Source organism: Urocitellus parryii, chromosome 1 (assembly GCF_045843805.1).
Source record: "Urocitellus parryii isolate mUroPar1 chromosome 1, mUroPar1.hap1, whole genome shotgun sequence".
Taxonomy (NCBI): Eukaryota; Metazoa; Chordata; class Mammalia; order Rodentia; family Sciuridae; genus Urocitellus; species Urocitellus parryii.
This window is the reverse complement of record NC_135531.1, coordinates 154,904,514-154,932,026: the sequence shown is the minus strand read 5'-3', so window position 1 is coordinate 154,932,026 and position 27,513 is coordinate 154,904,514. Positions and strand designations below refer to the sequence as shown.

Here is a 27,513-nt window from a genome sequence, read left to right as displayed (position 1 = left end):
TAATAAAGATTGCTGCCTCTCAGAACGCTGCCTGCTTCAGTACTAGGGCAACCAGCATAAACTCAGGTCTAATTCTGTAGGGTTTTTTTTTTTCAAATTTTATGAGAATAAACACAATCAAGAATATTATTGTTCTTTTTTTAATGTTTTTTAGATGTCAATGGACCTTTATTTTATTTATTTATATGCAGTGCTGAGAATGGAACCCAATGCCTCACACGTGCTAATTAAGTGCTCTACCACTGAGCCACTTACCCCAGCCCCTTTATTGTTCTTACATGCCATCTGCCTACAGTACATTAAATGGCTTTGATGTCTCAGGAAGCCTTTTTAAGTTTTTGTTGTTGTTGTCATTACAGTTTTATATCCCAGCACATTTAGGCAAGACCATCTCTTTTTACATAGGCAGAGCAAGTTGCCCTGACAAGGAGGAATCCACAACCATAGCCAGGAAACTGTGCCCTTGGATGTGAAACACATACCATGCTGATTTTCTCCTTGAAAAGCTGCCTCCCCTGCTGTCCCTCTGGCCATCACACGGACACCCAAGGGCTGCTGCTCTGAAAGCTGCCTTGCCCTCCTCTGACCCAAAGTCTGCCTGCATTTTCATTGTGAGAGCTGGAACTTGTCTCTCCTGCTGGTGTCTGGCTCTGGGTGGAGCAGGCTTCTCCTTTCAGAAACCCTGGGTATCTTGGGGACCTGGTCCTACTGAGAATCCTTTTCCCCAATGTGTTCTATAATTTGCCAATCAAGTCTGTAAACAATGAAAGCTAACTTCTGAGATTCCTCTGTGTCCACTGAGGCTTTGCTGTGGATAAAACGTTGAGATAGAAGCAATTTGTACATTCTTTATAAGATGGATTTAATTTTTTCTTAACTTAGAATGGGTCCCACCTTTGCTATAATATATGTATATATATATATATATATATGTGTGTGTGTGTGTGTGTGTGTGTATGTATAGGTGTACATATCTACATGTATGTGACAGCAATGGTAGGACCATATACATATACACATATATGTCTCCATGTTCAAACTAACTCATTCAATTAAAGAAATCTTGCAAAAGGTTATTCTTTTTTTTTTTTTTTTGGTACCAGGGATTGTGCTCAGGGGCACTTGACCACTGAGCTACATTCCCAGCCATATATTGTGTTTCGTTTAGAAACAGGATCTCACTGAGTTGCTTAGTGCCTCACCATTGCTGAGGCTGGCTTTGAACTCCTGATCCTCCTGTCTCAGCCTCCTGAGCCATTAGGATTACAGATGTATGCCACTACACCCAGCTTAAAGCTCATTCTTGGCCTGGGGATGTAGCTCAGTTGGTAGAGTGCTTAACTCAAGTGCACAAAGCCCTGGGTTCAATCCCCAGCACCACAAAAAAAAAAAAAAAAAAAAAAAAAAATTCATTCTTAGTGAATCTCTCAATCTAAGAAAATGTAACATATGAATTACAGACAAATTGGAAAAGATTATCAATCCAGGTCTTAAGTATAGCAGGATTTATTTTTAATCTAAGTATGTGGAAGTCTGCCTACTTAAAATTCAATTTGTTAATACTTCTAGTGAAAGTGATTTTGAATATTTCAGTTTAAAAGAAAATGTTGAAGTATTGAATAAAGAAGTTAAAAAATAGAAACTTTTTTTTTTTGCTTTTTTAATCAATCATTAATTTAAGCACCTACTACATGCCTTGACCTCTTTGGAGTATTAGGATACACAAGAGAATCACACAAATAATGTGACAGGGAAGGCTACATCATTAGTTATTTGTTGATGCTGATTTGACTAATACACAGTTTTTTTAAAAAAAAAATATGATTTATATGTATAGTTTTAGAAAATTTGGAAAATGAAAGAAACTACAGACAAAATGTGTATTTCCAAATACCCAGAGTACTGTCACCCAGAGTCAGGCTCCTGGTGCTCTGCCTTACACACTCCTCATGTGGCCCACCTACTAGGTCACACAGCAGGATTCTAGTCTATAGTCTGTAGCTTGGCTTTTCCGCAGGTTTTTTGTTTTGTTTTGTTTTGTTTTTTTTAATGGTTAATATCCAGCCTGGCGCGGTAGCACATGCCTGTAATCCCAGTGGTTTGGGAGGCTGAGGCAGGAGGATAGTGAGTTAAATAGGGCTGGGATCTGGCTCAGTGGTCAAGTGTCCCTGAGTTCAACCCCGGGTACCCCTCCCTCCCAAAATAATAATAATAGTTAATGTCCGTGATAGGCCTTTTCTCTCTAGTGGGAAAATTAACATACTGTTTATGGATCCTGTTTCAGGATGGACCGTTTCCATCTGATGCCATTATAGCTCTTCTAAGACCTGAGACCTTGCAGAGAGAGGCTTAGTGGGGCCTGCAAAGTAAACTGTGTATTCTTTCTTTGTCAGCTGCAGAAATAAGGTGACCGACCTATGTGCAGGTCAACCCCAGCTGGAGAAAAGGAGAAGGCCAGCTGCAGATTTTCAAAGACCATCTCAGCTCACCTCCTCAGGCCAGAGGGGCCCTGGGAAGAAGCAATGCGCACAGCCACAACCAGAATATATCAGCTGCACAAGTCAGTCCAGCTGCCCGGTGAGAGCCGGTCATGGCAGGCAGGAGCATCAGGAGGCTACTGTCCAATGTTCCACCATGTCATGAGAGGGTGGGCTTCCCTATCCTGCATCAAGAAGACACTAGCTGGAGACACATGGTCTCTAGAAGGAAGGGAATATTGACATGGCTTGAAATGTATAAAGTGCAGGGCACAGTGTGCATTTTTATGTTCCCACAGGATTAAAGACATCAACATGTGTGCACCCACAGGCTACGGGAACTTAGTTTTGGAAGGCCCTGCTCTGTGCTCCTCTCCCACTCAGTCATTGCTACAATGTGGCTCTTACTTGTCCCTCAAGAGTTCATCTGCTGGGAGTGTGGGTGAGCCCCAGAGAGATGGTGATACAGCCAACAGGGCCAGCCAGAGCCTGTGCCAGCTGTTTGGATTTTCAGTCACAAAAGTATCAGCTAAATTGTTCTTTTCCTTATAAAGTTAGCCCATCTCATGTATCATGTTAAAGTAATGCAAAATGAACTCATGCATTCATCTTCTCCTCTTCCTCCCAGCCCAAGTCACGTGGTCATTCTTTCCAAGAACCTTTTCTTCCTGTGTGCACCATGATTTCTGATAGTGACTTAAAATAGTAATATGTCCCAAGAAATGCTCATTTATAGTCATTAACTTCATAGTGGATCAAGCATCCTGATACTGGCTTCTCATTTTGAACGTGGCACACTTATTTTTTAATTGCATATTAATTAAGAATTATGTTGTGAAATTGGGTATGGTGTGGTCTACCTATAATCCCAGCAACTTGGGAAACTGAGGCATGAGGATAGTATGTTCTAGGCCAGCTTTAGCAACTTAGCAAGACCCCATCTCAAAACAAGAATTTAAAAATAGGCTGGGGAAGTAATTCAATGGTAGAACACTCATGAGTTGAATCCTCAGTAACACAGGTACACACACAAGGTTACACTGTTGAACTAAAAATAAGTATCCATTTGTGCATCACACTAAATTAATATATTTACTAATGTGTAAATATTTAAATTTTATCTTGGATTAATATTTTAATTTTTTAATATTTTCCAGTAAATTTTAAAATTTTTTCTTCATAGGTACATAGTTAATTTATTGTTGCACAGAGAAGTTTGAAATTCTGAAATGAGTTAGCACCATGATATTGGTGATATTATGAGTAGCCTGGATATGTTGTGGTAACTGCTGTAGATATTTGGGTTCAATAAAAGAAAGCGTGTTCTAAAACTCAGGCTGAAGTTGCATGGAAGACTATCCCTTGCTTAGATATTACAGAAGGACAGATGATTTGATAGATGGGATAGACAGTCAAGTGTTTTCTAAAATTTAATTCTTTAATTTCATAGACAAAATGATCCTGAACTAAGGTGGGGACACAGTTTGTTGACAAACCTAAACTCAACTTTGTCAGTATAGGAATTGCCTCAGCACAGGGTGGCAGGGGAGGGATTTCCCAGGAGTGCCAGTCAAGGCTTTACTGCCCCAAAGCCCCAGCCCCTCATCCTAACACTGCACCATTGCTAACCTGCAGAGAGGGCTTGATGTGCAATGGGTATGTTAGATGTCCAAGTCCTGCAACCTAAGTTATTGGAAGAATTATTGTCACATATATTATTTTTATTTCTATTTTTTTAATAAAGGACTGGGATTATCTTAATAGTCTATGTCATTTCTTGCTGCATTGTCTGTGTACCTATTTGATCCCCTGGGCTATTACGAATAATGCTTTGCATTCTTCCCAGCAGGGTGACAGATGACATTGTATTTTATCAATATGTTAATGTCCCAGGAAAAATTGTGCCAAATGACTTCTTTTAAAAATTAGAACCATTCTCTGGAATCAAGTAATTGAGTTAAACTAGTGAATTAGCTGAAGCAATCAGCCACAGAGGATAAATGAACAGGCCCAAAACCACCAGTCACTCTTTCTAGGACAGTCACATCCTGAAACTGGCAGCCCACTTGCTGTTATCCCTGTCACCACCCGACTCATAACTAGAGAGGGAGCCTCACAGAGGAACAGCTCTGTTTGGAACACACCCTGGAGATAAGGAAACTCAGAACAATTAGCCTCTGCAGACAACAGTGTCCCCAGAGACCTGCACTTCCTCTTCTTTCTCCCGTGGTGTTCTGTGGCTGGGGAGCCGGTCTTTGGAAGAGCATCCGCTGGGTCACATCAGAGCCACATGCTCCACTCTTAGTTTCCACCACACCTTATTTAGAAGCCATGTCACCACAGGGCACAGCAGAGAAGTCCCTGTGAGCACCAGGGTCACTGCAGGGGCAGGTGGGAACATGGGGTTTGCAAGTTGTCTCAGCTTCAACTGCTCTTGGGACAGTCATGGGATTGCAGGTGCTACATCAATAGAATGAAGCTCCAAGGGACACCAAGGGACGAGAACTCATGACAATTACACAAGCCATTCAAGGTCCCATCCAACCAGGCAGCTCAGGAGCTGGTAAGGGAGGCCCACGGGGAGGAGGCCAAAGCAGGCACAGCAGGGGGTGAACCTGCTGGGCGCAGGGTAGACAGAGGTCATCCACCAGGGCTGGGCCGGCTTCTGGATGTAGCTGCTGGGACGCGGCTGTCACCACCACATCCACCTAGGAAGATCAGCTTTTCAGAGTAATTTTACTTGTAAAGTTAAATTTTGGATGAATATTGCTTTTGAAGGGCCTAGTTAGGGTCACCTACCTTTACTTACACACTTTGAAAATATGTCCATTTCCAAAATAAGTTTATGCCAGAATCTCTAATCTTTTGGATTTTTTGTTGTTCTTTGGTTTTTGTTTCTTTTTTTTTTTTTAGGTGATCCTTTTCTCTCTCTCTCTCTCTCTCTCTCTCTCTCTCTCTCTCTCTCTCTCTTGCATTACAATTCTTAATACACCTTTATACCACAATTTATCATACTTCATCCGCCTCCTCTGCATCCACCTCTGGTAGGCCCTTGGTCAACATACAAGATATGTTGACACTTGTTTCTTTATTTAAGTGTTTTACCTCCTGTTTCCACTTTTAGGAAACCACCTTCAAACACCATGATGAGTTTTTTCCTGATTTCCCTCCCACCTTGCCTCGAATTAATCCAATAACTATGTCCTTTATCTTCCTTTAAATGTCATAGAAGGCAGAAGAAAATTGTTTTTCCTCTGGCTCATGATTTTTCCTTCTTGTCCTGCAGTGGAATTTGTGGGAGACCCATACATTCAGACCCTCTTAGCGTGGACCTGCAGCAGGAGTGCTCAGGGCCAAGGCATGTTCTGTATTAAACTGTCATCCACAACTGCACGGTGTGAAGCCTGGACCTGATCTAGGAAGCGCCTGAAGAAGTGTGTAAGTCTGAGGGCTGGAAAAGTGCCCCCACCTTTCTCCTGCGTTTCACACAGACTGGAGACTGGAGCGGCCTCCAAGCTCCCTGGAGAGCTTCCCAGACACCTTGCCCAGTGGAGGCCGGGGAGGCCTGGCATATGTGTCTTCCATTTGTCAGATGGACAATGGGTTCTGTGCAGCTGCAGCCGGGGCAGGGCTGCCTCTAATAGCCGGCAGAACACCCCACGACTTTGCTGTGCCATTCCACCCCAGCTCTCCTGGGATGTCCCTGAGGATATACAAAGCCTCTAGTCCACACTGACCCAAGGGCTTCCACACTGACTGCCTCATCAGCAGTGTAGACATACTGTGTGCCGTGACAATGTGAGTCAGCCATTGGGATCCACTTTCTACCAACAAAAATCACACTTTCTGGAATAGCACGCACAACTAGCCCTATCCAGTCTCCCTGGAAGGCCACCTAAGAAGGAGACACAACAAATTCCTGAGGACCCAGCACACCAGAAAAACAGAGTCCTGCATCTTCGGCCGCTCTCTGCACACTGCTTCCTCTGAGTAGAATCCTCCAGAATGACAGGGCAGGCTGTATCTGCCAAGCCTACGGAGCACCAACTTCAGACACAAGCTCCTTTGTGAGTTTTCAGGTCCGTCCCCGGGCTCACATGCTACCTGTGTTCTGCTGCCCCTCCCCCCAGTACTTGGGTCTGGCAATGTCACACCTCTGTGTCACTATTTTGTCCATGTGCCAGTTTCCCCTGAAGCAGGACGTGCACTCTGGTGCGTGGCAGCTGAAATCATCTATTAAACCAGTAAGTGGTGGCCTGCGGCCAGCCTGAGGAACACAGGACAGCACTGTCCAGTCCAGCCCTGTCCACAGCCAGTACTGCTCCCTACATGTGCTCAAGCGGAGACTTTCTCCCATCTAAAACACAGAGCAGGTATAAGAGAGATGGCGAGTCTCTCTTGGGCCATCACATAATTTTTTATATTTCTTATTATATTTATTCCATTAAAAATACTTCCAAAATCTACAAAAGTTAAATGTTCCTCTAAAGTAAATTTGCCTCACAACATCCATGGGCCATCACATTTATTAACTTCCTGCAGGAGCTTGACTCGACTTTACTCTGTCCTGGCTCAGAGGAAAGGGACTTGGGAATAAAAATGTGAACAGAATGCATTATTGTCCCTGAATCAGGCAAATTGCATAAAATAATAATACAAACCACTCTTTAAATGTAGCATTATCACATAGATACAGTTTGTTGAAATGCAGTTGCGCTGCCTGGAGCTCTGGGCATGGAGAGTGCTGGGGAGGGCATCCGCCTCCTCCGCATCCGCCTCTGGTAGGATGGTCCACTTTCACCACCACTGGACCCTGGGAGTGATTAGAGCTTGGCCCTTCTCCCCGAATTCCTTCCATGGCAGCACCAAGGTGCACTGGGCGCCAGCATCCCTCCCTGGGCAGGGAAGGCTGTTGCTGTGCCTACAGAGAGTAAGAGACCACCTGGGTGGGCCAGGCTTCAGTGGGGCTTCTGGGGAGAAAACGCAGGGCTAGGAGCTCACACTCATTAGGTCAGTGCAATAGAAAGCAGGAAACAAGGCTGGAGACACGGTCGCAGTGGAGTGTTTGTCCAGAATGTGCAAGGCCCTGGGTGTGACCCCAGCATGAGCACTGAAAAAGGAAAACCATGAAAAATAAGAGCAGAAAATGGCAAGTGTGGGGAGCTTGTAAAGAAAGTGGAAACTTTGGCACTGTTGGAGAAGCTAGAACTACCTTATGATGTGGAATCCCACCTCCAGGTACAGACCCACCAGAATAAACCAGGGTCTGGAAAGATTGCATATGTATTTGTGCTCTTAGAGGCATTCCACACACGGCTGAAATACAGAAGCAGCCCATGAGTTCCTGACAGAGGAGTTAATAGTCAACTGTGGGGTGTGTGTGTGTGTGTGTGTGTGTGTGTGTGTGTGTGTGTGTAAAATGAAACATTATTACGGTTACACATGAAGAAATCTGCAACATGTTATGATGAGGATGATTGCTGCAGAAGTGACACTGAGTCAAGTAAGTTGACAGGAAAGACGAGTATTAGAGGACGCACCTGGGTAAGTCACCTCCAGTGGGCAGGATGAGAGGGACAGAAAGCAGAAAGGTGTCGCCAGCCACGGGGCATAGCAAGCAGGAAGTTATTATTTAACAGAGCGACAGCTGAGTACGGTGAAATGTTTAGGAGATTATCATTGTTTTCAACACTATTGATGTATTTAATATCACCAACTCCATGCTTACAAACAGGATTATAAATTTTTTTAAAAAATGTATTTTTTTAGTTGTAGTTGGACACAATACCTTTATTTATTTATTTTATGGGGTGATGAGACTTGAACCTAGTGTCTCACACATGCTAGGTAGGCACTGAGCTACAGCCCCAGCCCCCAGGATAGTAAATTTTTTGTTAAGTGTATTTCACCCCATTAAAAAAATGTCAGGGTTACAAATGCAGGGTGCAATTGCTTAAGTGGAAACAAACAGAGACATTTTAACAACCCCAAGCTGGAGGGAAATGCTGAGTCAGACCTGGTGCTCTTGAGGTTTCAGCTCAGGCTGTGGGGCTGGGAGATTGTAGATCCCTCTAGCAGAGTGGAGGGTGGCACCCGGGAGAGATGAGGGCCTTGGCCAATAGGGCTCCTCGTAAACAGGAGGCTGTGCAGAGACCAGGAGCCCCACCCCTGGAAGGAAGCTAAGGCCAGCAGCAGAGGAGAACGTGGCTTCTGTATTCCAGCCAGCTGATGGCCTCAGAGGAGGCAGGCCAGGGAGGCTAGAGGAGGAGTGGAGGATGGGCAGGGTTTCCCCCGGGACATCCTAAACTCTGCACCCTGAGTCGGTCAGGATTAGGGTCAGGAATGGAGAGGCTGAGCATCAGAACCACGTTAACAACAAGGAGTATTGGCACAAAGATTGTTCAGCCTGAAAGAGAGACCTTGAGAAACAGGAATTCAAGTTAAATAATCAGATGCCAGGAGGAGCTTCCCATGGGGCTACTATCATCCATCCCACCTCTGGCCCACTCCTAAGGGAACTTTGTTTTTAAGAACAATGTTATAGACCTCATTAGCCTCCCAGTGTCAGAAAACAAGCTTAAGAAGCAATTTTATGCCTGGCCCTGAGGTGCACGCCCTAATTACAGCGGTTTTGGGAAGCTGAAATGGGAGGATTGGAAGTTCAAAGCAATTCTTATCAACTTAGTGAGGCCCTAAGCAACCCAGCAAGACCCTGTCTCCAAATAAAATGTTACAAAAAAGCTGCGGATGTGGCTCAGTGGTTAAGCACCCCTGGGCTCAAGCTCTGGTGCCAAAAAAAAGAAAAAGAAAAGAAAGAAAGAAAACATTTTGAGCTTTGCGCTTAACAGCTCTAAAACAATAAGTGAGCTCCCCTACCTCACCCCAACCTCCTAAAAACTACCATGATCCCACCAGAAATGGTGACCTTTCCTTACCCTGCCAGTCAGATTGGGGGGTCTGGGTTCAAATGACCCTAATAATCAACTTATCCATGCATGGGAGCCAATAGGTTGCTTTATTGCCCCAACCCGAGGCAGCTCATCTTCTGACTCATTATCCTTGCTCCACTTATTTTGTCATCTCTTTTTCTGTCTTTAGTTAAATATATCCAGCTTATGCCAGGACCTCTCTTTGGCATGTGGTGCCTCTTAGCTCATGTGACCCTCTCTGAACAGCCTCGTAAGAGGGCCGCAGCACTGACCTCCACTGTGAGATGAAATGCAACAGGGAAAGTGACCCAGCTCATCCCAGCCTCTTAGCAAGTGGCACAGCCTGCAACCTGGAACCAGGTCGGCTTCTCCAATTCCAGGCCCGAGGCCCTTTCCCTTTCTTCTCAAATCTCACATCTTCAGTGTCCTGCTTGCACCTGAAGTGCCAATACATTTCACCTCTCCACCTCACCTTTGGGCAGGCAACCTCAGGGTCCTTTACACCCCACTGATTACCAAAGCCCAGGCCAGGATTTGTACTCATAGGCATGAACCTTGGAGGACAGGCCAGGGCCTGAGTCATCTGGCCCAGCCACTCCCTGCAAACTTATCTTGCTGCCACCCCTCAAACCCAGCATGAGCCTGGCTGACCACCTCTGGCCATCTGGTGCCCCAGCTGCCTTCCTCCACAGCCGCTGTGTGCACTGGTGGGGGATCTACCTGCAGCTTCACTCTCCCTCACACATCAGCAGACCTGGCAGGGTCTGCCTGGACCCTGCAAGTCACTGTAGAGTTTTCTGCTATATTCCTGCAGGACTGGTGGGTGATGTTTCTCCCAGATAATAACTTGTAATGACCCATTGGCCTGACTCTGTGCTCATCTCTCCCAGTTGACCTCAAGGCTGCTTGAGAGATGAGGTCCTGGCTCTGTTCCTCATCCTCATGCCTCAGGCCCCAGGGTCCGTGGCTACCAATAAATATAAACATGCACAGACAGACTGATTTGCCAGAAGCACGACCCACTGTCACCTTAAAACTCATCCATAGTGAAAGTACACTTTGCTCAGATGACGGACATTCCCACCTATCTGCCAGCCTTCTAGATGACATTAAAGACCTCACTGTACTCCTACAACTCTGCCTCCCCTTGGGGGAGCAGGTCTTTGGTTAATCCCCTACCTGCTCCTGTCTCAGTCTCCCCCCTCCCATAGATGCACTGATGGTGGTGGGAAATGTGCCTTCCAACTAATACCTTGGATGACCTCTTTCTCACTTCCAGTGTATGCGTTGCCCCAATTATAACACACCAGTCCATACTGGCTGTCAGCAGATGGGTGCCACATTATTTTTAAAAATATTTATTTTTTATGTGATGTTGGAACCCAGTGCATCCCACGTGCTAGGCATGCGCTCTACCATTGTACAACCTCAGTCCCAGTGCCATATTTTTTAAACCTTCAGAATTGTTGCTGGGCTGTAGACCTATCATCATTATGTGCATCTATTCAGGTATCTCCTCTTCAGTGGTCTCATTTCTTTATCATTAGGTAATTCACAGAAGATAGAAAAACTGAAGTTCGGTGGAAAGAAGATTAAGAAAAATGAGCATATTATATAAAGAAAAAGATTTAAATAATGACTATGCTATAGGAAGACCATGGAGTGGATCAGCAATAAAGAGAGGAAGGAGATCAGTTATTCTTCAAATCACCAGACCCTGGAAACATTAGTAGCTGCTCCACTGCGAAGGTTCACGGCCTGGACTCCAGGGAGAAAGGCTCAGGGTGGGTTCACCCTTAGGCACGTGTGTGTCTCCATGTCGAGTTCGTCTGGAATATCGTGCAGACCACAGAAACGGGCCACAATCGGCTAATTCCGTTCATCGATGCACTTCAGGATACTTTTGTAAAATTTTGTTAAAATTTGGACTTTTAAACTTTTGAGATAAGTAGTCAAATCTCAATAATGTTTCCCTTTCAGATGACTTAAATGTTGCATTAATAAATAAAAATGTTCCCTGGAAGGAAGAGTGAGGAAGAGAGAAAGAGCTCAGCTTCCTAAGAGGTGAGGATTACTTGAATGTCAATTTCACCCCTGTGATTGGCGGTGTCTGAGTTGTAAATCATCAGCAGAAGTGGTTAATTAAGACTCTTGAACCCCAGCCAGAGATAACCCATCCTGGCCATGAGCCCTTCTCTTGGTTCCAGGCGACAGAGGAGATAACCGACGCCGCGGGGCAGCGGCAGCCACGCGGCCAGGCGAGGCCAGTACCATGGCCTCCGGGGCGGCCGGGGAGCGGCTCCGGGAGGAGGCCCGGTGCTCCGTGTGCCTGGATTTCCTGCAGGACCCCATCAGCGTGGACTGCGGCCACAGCTTCTGCCTCCGGTGCATCTCGGAGTTCTGCGAGAAGTCGGACAGCGCGCAGGGCGACGTGTACGCCTGTCCTCAGTGCCGCGGCCCCTTCAGGCCCGAGAACTTTCGGCCCAACCGGCAGCTGGCCAGCCTGGTGGACAGCGTGCGGCAGCTCGGGATGGGCGCGGAGCCCGCGGGGGCGCGCCAGTGCGCGCGGCACGGCGAGGACCTGAGCCGCTTCTGCGAGGAGGACCAGGCACTCCTGTGCTGGCTCTGCGACACCACGCCCGAGCACCAGGGCCACCACACGGCGCCGCTGCGGGAGGCCGCCAGGAGCTACCAGGTGAGCGCGGGAGCCCCGGGTGCCGAGCTGGGCCGCGGGCCGCTCGTGTAGGGCGGAAGGCACCGGGGCACCGTGCCCCCGCCGGCCGGGTCGTCCTGCCTCGGCTCCAGCTAGCCAGCGCGGGACTGACTGCCGAGCGAGCGCAGCACCCTCGGTCCCTGGCTTTCAAGCCGGTCTTTTTCTTCCCGATCCCGAGCCTACGGGCTGTGCAGTGAGTCTCCGTGACAGCCTTGCACCTCTGTGGTACTCGCTTCCACTGACGGGATTCCAAGGGCGCAGCTTTGCCTGGTGTCTGTCTAGGTCCCTTAACACGGACACCAAGGCCACCCTCTGGCTGAGGAATAGCGTCTGCTCCTGCCTGGACTGTCTGGGTCCCCTGAAGTAGGGGGCCACTGGACTCCACACGAAGGTCTGGGAACCGAGGACTTGAGCATTCCCCTGAGGAGGTGCTTGACCCCGAGAGCGCTCCGAGGGACTCTGCCCAGGTGTCTTCCCACAGGTGCCCTTGGGTCCTGGGCCATACTCTAAACACGTGCCTGTCCCCAGCATCTGGAACAGCTGCTAGCACAGAAGAGGTCAACGCTGTCTTTTTAATCTATGGCACAGTTAGCCAAAGCACTCCGTCACACTGGAATAAGTTCCAAGCACCAGCTTTCTTAAAGCATTCATTTATTTATTCTATTTGTTTGTTTTAAGTTAAGGACTGGGGTATTCACGAGCCAACATTCATCTGGACAATCTTGGAATTTTCTCTAGATTTTTCCTCTTGATTTCTGTTATCCTCTGCAAATTACAGGTACTAGGCGCTCTCTAGCCTACCTGAAAAGTCAAGTATGCTCCTGCCTGTCTAAATCCCCAAGGTACCATCCAGAACATGGCTGCTGTGATATCGCTAAAGACGTTTTCTGTTTTCAGTAGTCAACTAGATAAAAAACAAGTACCATCCAAACTCCTTGGCCTGTCAATCACGATTTTCTAGGTTCTGAAGTTCCCTTCCTTCTGCTCTTATCCAAGCCAAACATGGGACCCAGCAAAATTAGCCTAGTCACTCTTGTCCCCAAACATGCCTCTTCTTTCACCTCCTTGCTTTTGCTCAGTGTCCTTGGTCCCAGGGAGCTTTCCTCTGTCTACAAGTGAGAATGGCTCTATTCCTTACAAACACCAAACATATGCCTCTTTTTATTCTGATGCCACCATGTTACTTTATGTGTACTTTATATAGAGTATTATAATATTTTAAAGTGAATGATATATATGTAAGATTTATTAAATAAGTTTGGAGGTAGAATTTGTATTATTTTCTACTAAAACATATTTCTGTATGTGTTTTTATGGGAGCTTCCTGTTTTAAAAAGAAAGGCATGTATTTGCCTCTTGGAAGGGTCTTATCATTGAAGAGATGTAATTTCTGGGGTTTTGTTTGTTTGATTGTTTGGTAGGCTTTTTATAGTTATTTTACTCCTTTTAATATGTACAGAATATTGTGTTTTTCACCTAAAATATTTTATTTTTATTTTATTTATTTATTTATTTATTGACACCAAGGATTGAACCCTGGGGCTTTACCACTGAGCCACATCCTCAGACTTTTTATTTTTTTATTTTGAGATAAGGTCTCACAAAGTTGCTTAGGGTGGTGTTAAATTGCTGAGGCTGACCTTGAACTTGAGATCCTCCTGCCTTACCCTCTAACTTGCTGAGATTATGGGCATGCACCACCGCACCTGACTTCATTTAACATATTTTAACCAACAAGATTTATTTTGGGTGAAATACCATGACTTATAGTACTAATAACAAATACACTTTTCTCATCGTAATTAATAAAAAATTGTATCACTCTTCAACCTAGCACCAATAGATGACATTTCACCTAATGATGTCTTCATTTCCCTCCATCTATTTTTTTACATATTCATTATAAGCATTTTTTTTCAAAATTGGCACCGTTATAAAATGTACTTATTTGACATTGTAATTCTATTTCTTGTCATTAAGTTTCCTATCGTGTTGATGTAAAATGTTTTGCCACCCATTTTTACATTTTAGTCATTGTAGTTTTACAATAGTAACGGTGCAAGGAGTACGATTTTAGATGAATCTTTGCATCTGGTATTAACTGAGTTGCCAGCAAAGGTGTCCACTGCATTCTAGGGAGTTTTCCAGTTGATCCTGCAGGTCCTCACAGTCTGCTCCACACAGGTGAAGCTGCAGACGTCGCTGGAGCTGGTGAGGAAGGAGATGGAGGAGGCGATGATGCAGGAAGCCAACGTGGGGAGGAGGACTGTGCTGTGGAAGGTAGGGGGCCTTGGGCCTGGGGAGCTGCAGGCACCACCCTCTTCCTGAGTCTCCATTTGTTGAGAGCCACAGTTTAGTCAGAATGACACCTAGCATTTTTGCCAGATGGAATGGTTGAAAGGTGACCCTGCTCCGGGATTAGGGCGGCTCAGGGGATTAGGGCTGATCCTGCTGGGAATAGGGCAGCTCCAGGATTAGGGTGGATCCTGCTGCCTCTAGTTAGGGCTCCCGCTACTTTGGAGTTCCTTTTGAGTTACTTTTGAGTTCTCGCAGGGTTCTGAGAGAATTGGCGCGGGGAGCCTGGTGGAGGCAGTGTGTTCCCTGGAAGTGTGTGTAGAGTGCTGGTGAGAGTTCCGGAATAAAGGTTGCTGTTTGAACCTACAAGGCTGTGTGGCAGCTCGGGTTATTTTGTGCCCAGCCAGACTGCGGCATCCATTCTCCAGCGAGATTGCCATTTACTTAGGTGCTCCATAGAAACATCTCATGGCCATCCTGAACTGTCCCAGACCCCAAATGACACTGTTCATTTTTGTTTTTACCTCTGACGGCAGGACCCTATCCAGATTATAAATAGCTTTACTCTTTTGATCTAACTGTGAAACTCACTGCTGGGGTGGGTGCCACCACCTGCTACTGTAGTGTCAAACTGTATTTGTCGGACAGTTAAATAGTGAATGCCACAGGCTTGGTGACAGATGTGGTGCAGTTCCAAGGGACCATCTATACAGGGAGGGACTGGAGCCTTCAGCCTCCTTGGGTCATCCATCCACGGTACCCTCTTTCTGTACCTCAGCAGCCCCTCCCCCCTTGTTTTTCTCCTACATTTCATTTACACACAGTGGCTATGAACCTGGACCACATGCCCTCCTCTCCAGTTCCACACTGGATAGGCTTTGGGTCACCACGCTTGCTGCTACCATTCATGGCAGAGGCTGGAAAGTTGCTCGGCCCCCTACAGTGCCCAGAGCAGCAACTACACCCCTCAACAGTGAATTGTAGGTCAAACCTGCCACAGTGCCAAGGCTGTGAACCACATATAGTGTCATGTTGGAAGGGTTTATTAGGTACACAGCACAGTATATAACATGATCAGATATATTTTATAGAATATTCCTCTTCTTTCTCCTCCAAGTCACCCTGCTAGAATCATTCTTTATATTATTTTCTTCCTCAAAAATTTAGTTTGATACACTGTCTTCATACAGATATTTTCATAAGGACCTCTATTTATTTGTTTGTTTGTTTGTTTAGTGCTGAGCATGGAGCTACATCCCCAGCCCTTTTTACTTTTTATTTTGAGATAGGTTTCACTAAGTTGTAGAGGGTGGCCTCAAACTTGTGATCCTCCAGCCTCAGCGAGTCACTGGAGTTATGGTGTACCACTGTACCTAGCTCGTAAGGACCATTTTTGCTACATTTTTCTTATGAAATAAGTCTTATCTTCTCCTATTGCTATGTCTATTATTGGTAAAGTTAAGCACTGATTCACAATCTTTATTATTTAAAGCTAATAATATTTAATTTTTTAAAATATTGGCCTGACCACAGATTTATGAAATCAGGAACCCAAGTGCAAGATCTGAATTCCCGTATTTTAAAACCTCCAAAGCATGTCATAACATAGAAGTGATGCTAAGATATCTTGTTCAGAGACAGTAGCCATGTCTGAACTTCTTGGTCGTTCATGTTCACATGAGCCAGACCATCAGGCACAGGCTTGATGAAAACGAGCTCTAAGTTCTGTAGCAGCACTTCTTTCTTCACGTCTAGAGGAGATTGTGGCACTCAAGAGGGTGACGTGAAGGAAGCTGGGCTGCCACTGCCCCTCCACCCCGTCATCCCTAGTGCACCCCTGGACTCCCCTCCCTATGGCAGTGCTCAGCCCTCTCTCCAGCAGCCTGACCTGGGAGACAGTTTGCATTTCTATGAGCCAATCAGAATGTGGAATGCAGAGTCAGTGTCCCTCAGGAGGAGGCCAAGAGTGTATGAATTAGTGATTTAGAAAACAGTAAAGGAGGTAGGAATGCAAAATGGGAAGAAGGAAGTGGGAGACCTTGGTGCTGTGGCCAGTGGGCCATCAGCTCCTTGTCAGGAGGTGTAGGCGCTGTCCCCGCAGGCTGTCGCTCAACAGCACTCCCACCTCTGTGGTGGATGGCGGCAGCAGGCGGCACCTCCCCGAGAGGGGTGATCCAAAGTACCTCCAGACATTTGGAGAGAACTATTATTTGGATTACAAATATATATATATGTGTGTCTTTTATAATAATTTTGATGATAATTTATGCCTTTCAATTAAACCAAGAAACTATCAGGTTTAAAAACAAAACGGACAACCCAAGGTGCATATGCTTTGGGAGGGAGACTTGCCGCTCATGCTCAGTTTAAAGCTGGGTTTCTAGCTACTAATTTCAAGAGAATAACATTTAGATGCAATCCCCTGCACACAGTGTGATCCTTAGGTTCAGTCAGACATCGCCCTGTGAGGGCCAGGTGTGCCTCAGGGGCTCTGTCCTCAGCACCAGGAAAGCAACAACAAGAGCCGTGATGGGAGATTTGGGTAGGGGCTGGTGTAATAGCCTGGAGTGAGTGGCCTGCGTGGCAATTAGTTCTTCTGGACTCTGCAGAGGACCCAGCCTTGTGCTGGTTTCTTGCTTCTCCTGGGACAAAAGAACATCTGTGTGTTCTCCTGTCACGTTGTCCCTCACAGCCCAGGCCTCCTGCTCTTCCTGGCCACCCATCCAGCAGCAGAGCCAGCCCTCTGCTGTGGGGCCACACAGGCTCTCAGAGGTGCCCAGATGATCCCCACGCTTCTCTTTCTGCTGCATTTGACTCGTGATATTGAAACCCGCGTGTCGAAGGCCTTGCCTCTGGCCCTGCAGCAGAAGGGGGCCCACAGCCACAGTCTTCCCAGACTCTGAGCTTGAAAACCCCACCGGCCACCTCTCCTGTTCCCGGCCTCTGGTTTCTAAGGTCCTCCCCAGAGGTGCAGAGCGAGGGGGGTGGGTTCAGGGGTGGGGGGTGATGCGGGACGTCCCTTCTCTGGCTGCCCGTCCCACACTTGAGGCAGGTCCCACACACTTTGCCCCAGCCTGATGGGGTCTCCTGTTGCTCCAGGAGAAGGTGGAGATGCAGCGGCAGCGCTTCAGGTTGGAGTTTGAGAAGCATCGCGGCTTTCTGGCCCTTGAAGAGCAGCTGCAGCTGCGGAGGCTGGAGGAGGAGGAGAGAGCCACCCTGCAGAGACTGCGGGACAGTAAGGACCAGCTGGCCCAGCACAGCAAGGCCCTCAAGGAGCTGGCAGAGGAGCTGGAGGAGAGGTGCCAGCGCCCAGCCCTGGGGCTGCTGGAGGTGAGGCGGCCTCAGGAGGCCAGGCCCACAGAGGCTGAGGGGATGGGGACAAGCCTTGGCATGGGACACGAAGGCACCCAGCTCTCTAGGACAGAGCTCAGCAGTACTTCCTTAGAAGGCGTCTTATGACCGAATACTGGGCCCTGAGTCAGGAGGCACCCAGAGGACCATTTAGCTCATGCAAAAGACAAAAACTTCAATACGTGATGAGAGAAAATTAATTATTTATGTAATCGTGAACAGCTGGGGCAAGGATAAGCTGCGCCATTCTGGCTGAGAAACCATCCTTTTATCAAAGATGATATTGCTGATTTTCATGAATGTTCAACCCCCAAAGCCTCTGGCAGCCCATTTCATGGAAAATAGCCAGAAGTATGAGCAGTGCTTCACCTAGTCCAGCTTGAAATTCCCATGTTAAGTCCTAAGGTGAACACTAATTTCCTGGCCTGTACTGCACACCCGTCCCAGGCATGGTGGGAATGTATGGACCTTCTGTGCTGATTTCTCAATCTGTTGGGACTTCAGAGCAGCCTTTTTAAAGTTTTAATTGGAGACAGGGTCTCACTCAGAGGCCCAGGCTGGCCTTGAACCGCCCCCTCCTGCCCCAGCCTCCCCAGGGTCTGGGGTCACAGACACAGCTGTTCTGCCCCACAGGTGTTGTTCACAGGGCCGCCTGCAAGAGAAATTCATTCACCTGGTACTTTTCTCTGTACCTTGCCCCAGTGACAGGCAAGGATTCTAACCTAAAAGAGAGTGCAGATCCCCACTGAGCAGCTGGCCCACAGTGTCCCAACTGACTAGCCTCTGGACACTGCAAGTTCCAGGCACATAAACCCAGTCGCTGTCTTGTGACATTTGCAAACACAGTTGTCAATATTGTGGATCTGATGGGGAATCACTAAGTAACTGCATGAAACGCTTTTATCTACCAAGCACTTTATTTAATCTGCCCATAATATCTTCATTCCCATTACCAATGTCATGGCTGTGCTCATTTCCTAATGAGTAAACAGAGAGCCAGAAAGAAATTAATTTTTCAAGTATAGGTGGCAAGTAAGCACAGGAACGTTGGCATTTTCAAAAATAATATTCACTACATTATCTCAGATAAATCTCATTTAAAATGAGTATTTCTTTGCACCATATAAATGTTAAAATGATTTATAGTACAAATCATAGTAAGAATATACTCTTACATAATTTTTGTCTGTGTCCTCTCTCTTTCTTCTCTGATACCAATGATCTTCGTTTTACCCCACTGGCCAAGACCCAGGCCAATCATGTCCATAAAGGACAAGGCAAATGGTTTCCCTGCATTCAAGCCTTGTTGAAATTTGTCCGACTGTTGACCACTTTTAGGGAAGAAGACAATTGTGTTGGAGGTGACCTTTTTGTTACCTGCTTTGAGATACACTGTTGCTGGATAGTAATGACTTCCTTTCTTATCTCCTTAGACAGTTAGTAGCTTTGTCTGTTGGTTCAGAGAATTCAAATTTGAGGATGACTTTTTCTGGAGTACTGGGACAGAACACAGGGCCCTGTTCAAGTCAGGCAAGCCCTCGACCATGAGCGATATGCCCAGACCCAGGATCTGTGCCGTACTTATCTCTGTTCCTCAAGTAAATTCCAAAAACATGTAGGATTTTTACCCTAATTCCATCTGTATAAAGTGCAGAATGTAACTGTTAAAATAGCCCAATAACCAGAGCTATCAGTTGACAATCCATAGTTGATGGATAGGTTTCATGGGAATTAATATAAACTTTGTGTAGTCTGACTCTGTTCTAATTATATTCCTGATTTTTAAATTTGAGAGTCATGTGATAATTCAATTATAGCCTTTTGTGCCTTTAATTAACAGAGATCCACTGTCATCTGCAGTCTTATGTTGCTTGTTAATTATTTCCAGTACATTCTAAAGACATTTTCGTGGTGTGTCCCCAGTCAACTGTGGGAAGCACTTACACCTGCTTGTGTCTCTTACTTCCAGGGTGTGCAAGGAGCCCTGAGCCGGTAAGTGTACTTTCCGCTCCAGTGAGGGAGCTGGGGAGGCGGAGAGGGCTGGTGTGGCCATGCTGACATTTCCGGGTTCTCTGCTCTTCTCAGAAGTAAGGCTGTGATGCGGCTGGAACCAGAGACCATCCCCATGGAGCTGAAGACCACGTGTCGCATCCCTGGCATGCGGGAAATGTTGAGGAGATTCCAAGGTGGGTGGAGCCCCCGAGCCTGGGAACTGATGCTGGGAGTGTGGGGCTTACTGCTGCCCTTACTGCCCTGGCCTGTGGCCACAGCAGAGCCTCAGGTCTCTGAGACTCACTGTGCGAGTGTGCTCTCATATGCGAGTGAGCTCTCAGGTTGTTGCCTTGTCGCGGCCTCTCACCTGGGGCCCAGCCTGGCAAACCTCCAGCTCCTTCCTGGGGCACAATGCGTCAGTCCTGCCCAGCAGAACATGTGGGTGTCTCCCTCGAGGAGTCTGTCAGTTCTCCGGGGTTGCCCCACTGGCTCCCACTCACTCTATTCTGACACTGTCCACCTGCAGACATCATCGAATCCCACAGGTTGAGGGCCTGGTCCCGCAAGGCTGTGCCCTGCTTCAGGAGCAAGGAACAAGCAGGCTGTGGCTTGTGCCTCTGACCAGCCAACTGCAAAGCAGCTTTCCCGGGACCCGCTCTATGAGCGCGGTTTGTTTGCTAGAGCAGCCCCCAGAACTCAGACCCTACTCACACTTGGTCAGTTATTATACAGGGTGTTGCAGAGGATGGGGACCAGCAGCTGGGTGGAGGAAAACAACAGGGTGGTGTGGGGAGAGGCAACACACCCTCTCTGGGTGCTCCTTGCAGGATCTCCTTGTGTGCAGCCACTGGCAAGCTCCGTCTTTGGGTTTATGGAAGCTTCATTCAGGAGGCATGACCAATGATACCACTGGCCACTGCTGGCCCCTGGAGCTTCAGCCCCACTCTCCTCCCAGAGGTAGGGGGATGTTGGACTGAAGGTTCTATCCCTTTAATACAAAGGGGGTTCCCTGGAAACCAGCCCCATCCTGAGGTCATCTAGGCCACCAAGCACCAGACATCTCATTAGCATGCAAAAGAGTCCCTTGTCTCAGGACTTTTGGGAACTGGTGTGTCAGGACCTGGGACATAGACCAAAAATACACCGCACTCTCTCACCATGACTCAAGCACTGCTCTTGGCCTTCCTGAGGATTTCAGTGTTGGGGTGAGTCAGGCTGTGAAGGGGTGGAACAGTGCACCTGCCTGCAGGAAGGGGGAGGGGACATTTGTGCACAATCCGAGTGGATGCCAGTCAGGGACACCCAGAGGGTCTGCATGAAATGACTTTGTTCACCTAATCATGTTGTTCTTTCAAATGGTGACGATTCAATATTTTTACTATTTCCTTTTAAAATCTACTTTGTGCCACATAATACAAACTGTGGCTTCCCAGGGACAGTCTTGTCCTGTAATGAGAAAACCTACCTCAGTTGTAGCACCCAGTGACCACCTCCCCCGTTTGGTGGACAGGTGAACATACACTAGCCATGTGACTTGATGAGGGCCTTAGCAGCACATCCCCAGACTCTGTCACCTCCTATGCTTTTCCTTTTTACCAAATGAAATAGTTAGTGAATGAATCCAGCCCATGCTGCCTTTTCTACCAGTGGAGTGAATCATTGAAGAACAAAAGCAAATCAAATGTGCTATGACCCGTGATTCACGGTGCAAATACTGACTTCAGTTACCCAGACACACAGCTATGAGGAGAGGACACAGGCTTCTGTAGAGTGTGATGAGGGTGGCCAGAGGCTCCAAGTTTGAACTAGATGAGGGGAAACAGTGACGTCCACTAATTTCTACAATTGATGCATGTTAATAATTATATTAATAGAAAGAAAAAGCTGCACGTCGGGCAGCAGGAAGTACGGCAGGTTTACTGGCACTGTGAGGACAGGATGGTGAGGGCAGCCCAGGGGGAGGGCAAGGAGGACAAGGCAGCAGGGCTGGAGAGGTGGGCTGCTTCTGTGAACGGCACTCAGCGGGAGAGCACAGGGTGTTCCTGGGGAGACAGCACAGTAGGACTGGCATGGTGTGCACATCATCCGGGTGCTTTATTGTGATGAATTAAAGTCACCAAGACAGCAGCTGGTGTCCTTTGTCACTGTTCAGTGGCAGATGAGTGTAGGTGACCCCCAGTGTTGGTATGAAAGGTGCCAGATGGCCATATCCTTGGCCGGCCATGGAAGCGGAGCTGCTGGGATCTGCTCCTGGAAGAGCTGTGTGTTGTGGTGAGAGGAGAGTGAGGAGGACCCAGGGTCTTGGACCCCGAGAACTGCCACACAAAACGGCTGGTTGTGCTGATGGCCATGCTGCAGGCAAGGCCCAAGAAGGGCGACTGGTTTGGGGGCAGGTTGGTGCTGTGGCAGATACTGAGCATCCAAAACTGGCCAGGGAGGCAGATGAGTTCACAATAAGAACCTTCAGGGGAGAGGCCAGGCTGGCAACACACACTGCAATCAGTAGCAGAGGACTGGAGTTGACTGGAGTGTTGAGTGAGCCAACCCAGAACTACAGGGCATGAGCCGAGAAAGAAGTCCCCAACTTGGCACTGCAGCTTGTCCTGGGGCAGTGACAGAGGAGAGGGGAGATCAAGAAGGAGGGAAGCATGGGCGCTGGTGAGTCTGGAAAAGAGTAGGAATCTCTCCAGGACAGTCAGGTCCTCATGGTGTCAACTGACACAGGAGCGTCCCTTCACCACCCTGGTGGCCACTGGGCAGGGGGCAGGACAGTTTGTTGTGCGCAGTGGTCCCATTGCCCTTGATAGCTAGGTTTAGGAGACAGGAACAGGGAGAACTAGTCAAAGCTCATTCACAGATTTCTTTGGCTAACAATGGAGCTGAGCACTGTGCAAAGAGGTGACATGTTAAATGAGCCTGGCAGTCCCACAGGAGCCACATTCCAGGCTGGTATTTGCTTCCTCTGGAGTTGGGAAACCAGGTACAGTCTTTGAATCTCCTCATCAATATTGTGAGGTGGTAATAGCCACATTAGAGGTGGCTTCCTAGCCAGGTTTGATGGTACATGCCTGTAATCCTAGCGGCTGGGGAGGCTGAGGCAAGAGGATCATGAGTTCAAAGCCAGCCTCAGCAAAAGTGAGGTGCTAAGCAACTCAGTGAGACCCTGTCTCTAAATAAAATACAAAATAGTACTGGGGATGTGGCTCAGTGGTCAGATGTCCCTGAGTTCAATCCCCGGTACCAAAAAAAAAAGAAGAAGAAGAAGAGGAAGGTGGCTTCCTGATTTAACATAGGTAATGAACACACAGAGCCTAGTGATGTGGCCAGTCAGGTTTAGATATCCATAGAAGTTCATGACGTGTGGCTTGAAGATGAATTAGACTAGTACGAGTAGTAACTGTTTTTGCCATGACCTTAAGGTCTATTAATGAATTTACTACCTTTGAGTACTTATAAGGAAGTACTCTGGTTTTGATGTATATGCGTTTGCCTACTATGTATGTGCATCAATCCTGCATCAGTCTTGCAGGGACTCCACAGTACATGTTAGATGGTCCTCCTGTTGTGGAACCAATCACTATAAACAGCCACTTTGGACCACACCCACTAGTAAGCTCACAGGTCCAAAGATCAGACTTGCAGGTGGGAGCAGCTGGCTCCCTTGCTTGGGTTAGGGTCTCCGAAGGCCAAAACCAAGGGGTTGGCTGGACTGCGCCTCTCTGAGGAGTCTGGGGAAGGATCTTTCCAGCTGGACTTTCCTGCAGCTGCAAGGCCATGGTCCTTGTTTTCCTGCAAGCCATCATTTGGGGCCACTCTGCTCCAGAGTGCTCTCACCTTCCCCTCGTGACCCTTCCCACCTTCCACCCTGGCAAGGCTGTATCAGAGCCAAGTCTAAGACTCTCTTCTGCCACCATCCTGATAGCTAGAGGACTTTCTAGTTTTAAAGGGCTTGTGGGATTAGATCAGACCCTCCCAGATAGCCTCTGTTGTCCTAGAATGTCACATAATCATGAAGGTAATAACACCAGGGTGTGGAGTCAGGGCATCTAGTATACAATTCCCCCACCACAGTCACACCACTTTGAAAGTAGTGGATTTCATATTAATGAAATTATCCTATACGTTTTGAGAAAAACAATCCCCAAGCAGTTTATAAATTTCATGCCAAGCGCAGATGATCCTAAGTGCACCCAAGAGCTCTGGGTGCAAATGCAAAATTGCCTTCTACTGGGTGTTTGGCTTCCCAGCAGGCTGACAGCGCTGCTGTCCTAATGGTCTGGTTAAGGCCGCCCTGGGCGCCCCAGCAGATCAAAGACCTGCTCAGACCCTGGAGAAAGGCCTATTTCTTGGGGCAGTCTGAGAGAGGGCGTTGCCAACGCTCACCCGCCCCCCCCAGGGGGGGCGTCTAGTCCTTCCCGTGCATTCACGTGTCCCATCACTCTGTCTGCAGTGGATGTGAAGCTGGACCCCTCCACCGAGCACCCCAGCCTCCTGCTGACGGCCGACCTGCGCAGCATGCAGGACGGGGAGCTGTGGAGGGACGTGCCCCGCAACCCCGAGCGATTCGACACCTGGCCCTGCATCCTGGGCTTGCAGAGCTTCTCATCAGGGAGACACTACTGGGAGGTGGTGGTGGGAGCGTGGTCCGAGTGGGGCCTGGGCGTCTGCCAGGACTCGGTGCAGAGGAAGGGGAAAGCTACACAGTCCCCCGAGAACGGCGTCTGGGCCCTGTGGCTGCTGCGCGGCTGCGAGTACACGGTGCTGGCCTCTCCGTCCGCGCCCCTGCTGCAGCTCGAGCGGCCGCGCCGCATGGGGTCTTTCTGGACTACGAGGCCGGCGAGGTGTCCTTCTACAGCGTCACGGACGGGTCCCACATCTACAGCTTCAGCCAGGTGTCGTCGGGTGTCCTCCGGCCCTACTTCTTCATCTGCGACGAGGCGCCGCTGATCTTGCCACCGATGGCAGAAACGGAGGCAGGGACCTTGGCGTCCGGGGGCCACCCTGACCCTCCTCTCATGGGCGACCTTCAGTCCTGAAGTGCTGTGCTCAGGGTCCTCCCGCAGCCAGTCCAAGGGCCCTGGAGAGCGGCGGAGAACGGACATACAGCTTCACCAAGTGCCCAGCTCAGGGCAGCCTCTTGCTCGGGCCTGGGGAGGTTCCTTGAAATCCAAGCAGACAGGAGATGCTGTGTATGCGGGAACGTTGGACCTGGAGGGTCTCCTCAAACTTTTCCCTAATGGCCCCCCACTTACTCCATGGCTTTTCTTTCAAATTAATAGTCTCGTATTAAAGAGTTCTGTATGGTCCTTATAATTTCCATTCTGTTCAGTATCTTCCCATCCCTGAGAGATGGAAACCCTTCAGGGGGCCCAGCAGGCTGAGGCTGCTCCCTCCTGGACCCTCCCTCACCTTCCTGGCTGGCTCCTCCTCTGTCTCATTCCTTGCACCCCCCCTTTTTTTTTTCCTGGATACCTCTGGTTGTTTAAAGTTTCATTTCCTTTTACATCAACATATTCAAAATCATCCTTCACACGTGTGTGTTTCCAGTCACAGTCTTCACTTGCTTTCTGTTGTCTTCATTCTGGGAACAGTTTTTGAGGATCGTGAAATTCATTGCTCCGACCATAACATGGATTTCGATCTTCTCTCTTTATCTCTGCATATGTTTGTAAAAGTAGGAATGCCCTAGAAATTTGATCCAACTGGTTTTCTTCAGGGTCAGGAGGGACTAAGGAAGGTTTGCATCAGCTTGCCAAAGGGCTGCACCCATTCATGGGGCCAGGGGACAGCTGCAGCCTCCTGCCTGCTCAGGGGACTGGCCCCAAGACCGCAGCAGGGGTCCTTCCCTCGGGGTCTCCTGTGCCTGGAACAATTTACTGGCCTCACAGTATTAGGGTAGGTATTTAAGGTCATGATTGATGTGACTAGTTTAAATTAACTGTGTTTTTTAAATAAAATGGTGATGTTGAAAATGAAATGATAAAAATAACTATTTTTGAAGTATATTCTGTACCTTTCCAACAAAATCCTTTAAAAGTCATGGAAGACCCTCTATTCTGCCACCTTTGTCTTCATTTTTATCTAATATGTAATTGCTAAACCAATATTGTAATATTCTAATACTAAATGCTTAAATGCTGAACAAATATAAATTATGAGCAAATTTAATTAATGTTTTCTTGATAATCTACCCAAAGTGTATTCTTCCTTTTTAATTCCATCTCAAAGTTCAAGATGCTTTTTTTCTTCTGGGAGATTTCTGCGACTGTCCTTCCCTGGCCTTGCAATCATGTGAATGACAACTTTCTTTTCAGATTCTTAATTGTCTGATGACAAGCACATGCTTGCCCTCTCTGCCTCTCATTTGCAAACAGAAGAGGTAGAAAGATGTAGAAACCAAGCTGTCTCTGATGTGCAAGCAGTGCAGGAGACAGCTCTGCAGTGCGGCCTTCCCCACCGGGATGACAAAGGCTCTCTGGGGTGAAACCTCCAGGAACTGAGCCATTCTCTGGGACAGGAAGCCTTCTCTGTGGGAAGTGGCAAGTCTACAAGCCTCTGCTCTCTGCAGGGTGAAGGGGAGCCTCAGGAACACCCCTTGCCTGCCCTGGAACCTGACAGCCTTGTCTCAACAGTGGCCTTGAGACTTGTCACCTCCTGGGTTTTATTCTGATTTCTGTGGGCCACTAAATGTCAGTCCTTCTCAGCTCCAGTGTGCTAAGCTTCAGGGATCTCCACAGTTCCTATTGCAACCTCTTCTTCATTCCTTCCAATTCCTAAAAGGTTCCCACCATTCCCCTGGGATTCTGGCTTATTACCTGCCAGATCCTGTAAATCCACCAGATCGTCTAAATCCATATCTAATTCCTGACCTTCTTCATTCTTTCTCCTGAACCTTAGCTTTTCACAGTCAAGTGCCACCTGTCATCAAAATAGATATTCTAGGGGCTGGGGACATAGCTCAGTTGGTAGAATGCTTGCTTTGCATGCACAAGGCCCTGAGTTTAATCCCTAACACACACACACAAAAAAAAAAAAAAAAAATAGAAATTCTAAGCTCTATATGTCTATATGCCTAAATCTTAACCACAAATATCTCCAGGTCTCCCTGAATAATAAAAAGATATTTTAAAGCCTCCCCTTCTGAAGGGAGGCCTGCTCATTTCTTTGTCACGTAGCCCAAACACCTCAGTGACTCCTTTCTGCATTTCACTCCAGCTCCCATCCCTCAGCGGTAACACCCTGTTGGCTCCCATGGACCAGAGTCCAGTCAGCCCTTCCCCACCCCATCCTGGTAGTCTGAGCTTCCCCTCCCTTGAGATCACTGGGTTCATCTCACAGTGGTCCCTTCACCTCTGAATGTAGCCCTCATTGCTCTAAGGTTTATTAAAAAAAAAAAAAAAAATTTCCTCTCTTCTCCCCTCTCCCCCTCCCTAACAAGATTTGGAAGACAGTGTCATCTTTTCTTCCCTAGTTAACTGCCCTGCTACAGGAAGAGGGTGCCTGCTGAGGATCTGGGAAGTGAGGATCTCCAAAATGTGAATACTAATAGGCCATCAGGGCAATTTGAAGGCCCCCTCCTAGAATGTAACCCTTGAAAAAGTTTTTTTTTTTTTTTTTAATCTCCTTTGCTAGCAAAGCAATGAAGCTTCTCTTTCCTTTTCCTCAAAACCTTGGCCTCATTATCAAATTGGCATTGGAGACAGGGACTGAGCTTTTGGTTACAAATCTTGGCACCCCAGATGGGACCCGAGAAGAA

At 47.6% G+C, this 27,513-nt stretch overlaps 1 pseudogene across 1 annotated transcript; it reads left to right on the top strand.

The window, feature by feature from the left end:
- Window positions 1–11,675: 11,675 nt before the first annotated feature.
- On the top strand, window positions 11,676–24,793 carry LOC144255391 (E3 ubiquitin-protein ligase TRIM58-like; annotated as a pseudogene). Its single transcript, XR_013343752.1, has 6 exons — window positions 11,676–12,101; window positions 14,304–14,399; window positions 17,514–17,744; window positions 19,735–19,757; window positions 19,851–19,951; window positions 24,208–24,793. The product of XR_013343752.1 is annotated as an E3 ubiquitin-protein ligase TRIM58-like (transcript).
- The last annotated feature ends 2,720 nt before the right edge of the window (window positions 24,794–27,513 follow it).